The 5,445-nt window shown below is 37.9% G+C and overlaps 1 long non-coding RNA gene across 1 annotated transcript in view; it reads left to right on the forward strand.

Moving 5' to 3' along the window:
- Positions 1-1,337: 1,337 nt before the first annotated feature.
- LOC109308089 overlaps positions 1,338-5,445 on the forward strand; it is a 23,233-nt gene continuing 19,125 nt past the window's right edge. Inside the window, exon 1 of the long non-coding RNA XR_002100457.1 lies at positions 1,338-1,477. This is a non-coding gene — a long non-coding RNA (uncharacterized LOC109308089). The remainder of the gene's footprint in view (positions 1,478-5,445) is intronic.

The raw sequence follows: 5,445 nt of genomic DNA on the forward strand, positions 1-5,445 counted from the left end.
CCAACTTCTGGATCCAGCCCTGATGGCCTGACACCCAGAGACATTGACTCCTGCTTCCCCTCCTGTGTGCGTCTCAGTTGCAATGGGCACTGAACTTAGTCCTGGGTCTATAGGAGGGAAAAAAGAAAAAAAAAAGGGGGGGGGGGGTCGGTGCTCCACACGTGACGTTTTGTTGTCTGTGCTCATAAGAGGTATTCAAATATAATGTTAATTATTGGTAAAGCCTGCCACAGCGTAGACTACATTAAAGTAGTGGTGGGGGGTCACCCATCTTCGGTTAATATCCAGAGGAGATCTAGTAATATTTCGTACACCCTTAAACTGATGGATCTCTCTCCTGGTTTTGTTTGGCAAAGGCTAATTTTGAACTGGAGGGACATTACAGTTGTCTTGTCAGTTAGTATGATTTGAAAGTGAGTCTGTGTAGTGCTTTAGCCTGCCCTCAGCAATCAGGCTTTAGACTCACGAGGCTTTGATTGTAGGAGTTGCCTTATTTGCATTGATGAGGATGAGCCAGCTGCTGGAGCATACAGAACTGCACCTGACACAATCACTGAGTTCAGGATTAGCACAGGGAATCAGGAATCCACTACGCTATATGGCAATCTCAGCCCTACATTAGAGTCACTCATGCAAAATGACCCAAATTTGCAATGAGCACAATTAGCAATCCAAAGATGCATGTTAATTTAGGGGCTGACATTTTTTTTTTTTTTTTTGCGTTTTACTTATTAAATATAACGATTATATGCACTTTAGTATGCAAGTCTGAGCGAGATTATGGAGTGATTTCCCCCCCCTCCAAAACCCCAATAAACATGCTGAGTTAGTGCCTTTCCCAAGATGTGAAAGTTGTGCGTCCTATAACACAAAGTCTATTTTTCTGCTATTTGTTTGCAACAATAAAATGAGAGGCTTTTCTAATTTTAAGGATCATTTCAAACTGATAAAATAAAACTCTCTCTCTGTAGTGTTTCCTTATATGTTCAAAACCTACACGAACCTATATCACTCGCTATTCATCTTCATGATAGGGGAATGTTTCATCAAAGTTAAACTGGCTGTGGTAGATTCTAACAAAGTAGGTTTTTCTCCCCATAAGACTGTTAAATCTATAATGTAAAGACAAACTTGAGATATGTTTTCATAGGCTTTTAGTGTCTACAGATATTGAAATTCTCACCTATGCTTTGGAAAACATTTTGCAAAAACTGAATAAGTGATAATTCGGAGCAAAAGCATGCAGTTCAAAAGCTAAAGCTCCCATTGGAGAACAGAAAATTTAATGAGCTTTTAATGGAATGCAATGCTCAGAGTAGTAAATTATTTGTTAGTTGACGATGCAATCAGCATGCTGATTAAGGTTGCTTGGTTTTTTACTAAACATTAACTGAATGAAAACGGTTAGTCCTTGTTGTTCTGCTTGGGGGGCTTTCGCGAAGCAAATGGACTTTCAGAACAGAGATTGTCAATAAAGGTGAGTGCACTCCAGGTGTCATTTGAATATGGTGATAAAATACTTCTGATAAATATTTAAAAGCATTTTAAATCCACAATGTTCGTCTAGTGTATTGTGAACTCCGTTTAAAGAAACAGTGGGCCTAGAAAGGCCTTACAACAGTCCCTGTTTCTGTCTATATAGATAGACTTCATTTCTGTCTTTTAATTATACCCTCAAAATTCACGTTTTGGACATTAAATACGTTAAATGGATAGTATTTGGAGAGTAAACCTGCAACAGCAAATACAAATTACTCGATAATAAAGTATGAATGGCAATTGCTTGGCTAAATAACTAGTCTAATTAAGCAATTTTAAATCTTTGCTTGACATGAATTGTATATGCTTAAAAATAAACATATTTTAAAAAATAAAAGATTTTTTTTCTGAAGACAAATTCGTCTCTCTTTTTATAGTGGAATTTCTTTTTGTGTCAATGAAGTGTAAGGGGGGGAAACAGTGGCATTAACACCACAATGGGGAGGCTGTTTATTGTTCTTTTATGTCTGTTGACTGTAAATATTTAGTCCATTGAATCCTTAGACAAGTCTTGGTTTGCACAGATCAGTTCGTGTATTAAGTGTGCATGCTTCTGTTTTTAAAACAATGTTTAGCGTTTGGGTTGTTTATCAGCTTTGGTCTATAGATTTATGGGAAACAGAAAGGAGAATTTAAAAAAATGAAGAATTATAGGCTAGGGGCTTTGCATGTTATGTTAACGACTACAAACTTCTTCTTCTATAAATCCCAATTAGTTTAATCATCGCGTTATTCACTGACAATGATCAGGTACCTTTAAACTCCGATAAATAACTATCTATGTGTTTTAACTATTCCTGTTTATGACCCAAGAGGTTAAAAGCCTTTGACTGGCATTTGACTTCTGACCTCATATAAATGTTATCTTATCAGTTCCTGCTTGTTAACTTGTATTGAGTGCTTGTCCCTGATGGCTTTTAGATAAAGGGTTTTTTATTATATTTCCTATTGGAACTGAACCACTTGCTTTGTTCTTCGTCTGTAGTCTCTGCCCACATAGTAACCTTGTAACCTAACAATTTTGCTGAATGGGCTAAAACCCAAACTATTTACAGTTTATATCCAGTCTTCTTTTATCTTAGCTTGCTGGTTAAATCTGACGATATTGTAATGTGACGTTTATTTTGTTTTTAAATAATAGTCTTAAGCTCATTACTCTAAGTCAAATGCTGAATATTGCATATATTGCCTTTAAAATAGCAATTTAAAATAACTGGAGGTCTGGCCACAGTGAAATGAGTTAATCAGATCACGTATGAAAATAGTACGTATCCAAGTCTCCAAAGTTTCTCTAATGAAAGTCACCAGAATTTTTTTTTCCCATTCAAGTAACATTATTATTAACACTCTATTTTCTTATCTATTAAAAGAAAGTAATGGTGCAATGTTGCTCATATCTCCCCTTACTCGGCCCTGCTTATTAAAACCACGATCTCTTTTATTTTGCCTGTTTTTCCACATTTTATTACGTTTGTCACACACACGCACATAAATGTGTAGGTGTAAGTTTGATGACTAATATATTTACAGTACAATATGTTTATACTGAGAGCTCCTAAATGTATTTGATAAATTTGGTTATTGCTTGCAGATTTTTTTTTGGGGGGGGGAGGGGAGAGGCGGATGTAGTACCTGTTTCTGATTTACAAAATAATAATGTATTTGTAAAGAACATCTTACATTAATTTTGCTGTAGAAATTGGGCTATAATCATAGGGAAAGAATGAAAAGGCAGCCATCTTGTGGGTGTCATCTTGCACTTTTTATCCTTGGTTCTTTTCCATTCAGCCTTCCTTTTGTTGTGATATTGCCTTTCACCTTAATTAGCCCCGAAGATGGTGCTTGATATGTTAAAAAATGTATGTGTGTGTGCATATATATATATATATATTCCATCATTTTATATACCAGAGAAAAGTTGCTTTCCTCTAGCACTTCAAGCAATCACTGTCTAGTGGTTACAAGCAGACTACATCTGCCTTTTATATTTACTCATGCATATGAATGAAACATAATTTTTGCATTGTATGGATCTGCGTTAAAATGTATTTACAAAAAGCAAATATGTAAGCAAAATATTATTCTCGTGAATCGGATTAATTTGTCTGCAAGCTAATATGCAGATATACCATCCAAGAATGACAAAATAGGAAGTCTGCTTCTCTCATTTCCAGATTAACTTTGTGCTGTCTGAGTTTATGAAACCTCTCGGTGGATTTATTTACTTATTGTTTTAATTGTTTCTGCGACCTGCGTAGAAGACTGATGAGCATGCGTGCTACTCAAGTGGACTTTATTTAGATCATATTTTAGTAAAACGTATACTTAGTTAAAATTATAAAGTTAGGAATTACACTATTACCGTTCCATTTTTGGTCAGAGATGAAAGATGTCAACTGCAAAAGGAAAAAACTATCCTGAAAGAATATTGCTCTTAATGATCTAGGGCTATCTTCTGCCTGCACAGAAACATTCTGCATTCACTGGTATTTGTTTTGTTAAAAACAGAAGCCAAAATTAAACATCAGAGGTATACCAGCAAATATTTGAGAACCCCCAAGTGAAGAAATTTAATCACTGGAATAAAAGCAATCACTCTTACAGTCATTAACATGCATGCTGTTTGATACATTAGAAATAGCCATAGAGCTTATTGATCATGCCATTATTGGCAACTTGCAAAAATGGTTTCTAAGAGTAGCTCGAAAAGTATCTCGTGTGTGCGTGTGTTTTCCCCTCCTCAATACAAGAAAAAAAGGAATTGGAGATTAACGTTCAATTCTTCTTCCTAAAAAAGAGGCTTGAAATGCAAAAAACCAAAATAGCAGCTCTAATTAGTGTTTGTTCAGATCTTGGCAAATGTAAAGCGCTGTGAAAGTGCGAAGTATTATTAATAACTTCGAAGACATTGATAATTCGTGCCTTGTGTGTTTTCAGACCCCCCTCTCTCTCGCACCCAAACAGGTCGACTTTTCACCTTTGGGAGAATGTGAACCAAACTTTTTTGTTTCTTCTATTTCGGGCTAATTTTTTTTGAAAGACGGTTAATCTATTTCCAAGAAGGCGGGGGGCGGGGGGGTGACTGCGGATTTGGAAGGACACACTTATCACATTTTTGCAAAGAAGCCATTCCCCACTGTGTATTAATAGTGTCACGGGCACGGGGGATTTTTGCCCACTCCCGAGTCCTGGCATAGGCAGCCCCCTCCTCAAGTCAAACTGGGTGCAGACACAGTTTCCAGGTTGCTGTTTTCTCTGATGCTGTCTCGCAGCTCGGAAGTCCCGCTCTTCCCGCCCTCTCCTGACCAAACTGAGAGTGTGGATCCAGCCAAAAGTCTTTCAGGACTACACTTTACTGTGCTCCCTTCCATCCCCTAACATGGGCCGAATATAAAAAGCAAAATCTCTCGTCTCTTTTGTCTGCAAACACTGAACTTATTGTCGTGCTGGAGACTGTTGTGCTGTGTTCTTGTAAACATGTGTCAAACTTTGCACTACCTTTATAGGCTCGCTTTCTCTTCATCCACAATAGCACGGATTCATGTGGCCAGCTTTTCTCTGAATATGCACAGATCACCCCTTTCTAATGGATTAACTGCCCCGTGTAAAGATAATTAACTAATTCTGCTCCTTTTTCTGTTGTGAGCACGAAGGGGCTACAGAGCGATATGTGCCTGTTTCTACCAAGCTGCTTCTGTTCCCACCCCAGACCTCAGGTCCTCTGAACTAGTAAAGCGCAGATCCCGTCCCTCATTGCCCCCCATCATCCAAACGCCGATTCATCTCAGGTAATGCACCCCCCCCCCCCAGCTTGCACTGCAAGGGAACTAGCCACAGGTTGTTTGGCAAGAGGATTGGGTTTAACATGGGAAAGCTGGAACTTGCCCTTTGGTATCAAGTGCCCTA

Source organism: Crocodylus porosus, unplaced genomic scaffold (assembly GCF_001723895.1).
Source record: "Crocodylus porosus isolate Cpor-Errol unplaced genomic scaffold, CroPor_comp1, whole genome shotgun sequence".
NCBI classification, from domain to species: Eukaryota; Metazoa; Chordata; order Crocodylia; family Crocodylidae; genus Crocodylus; species Crocodylus porosus.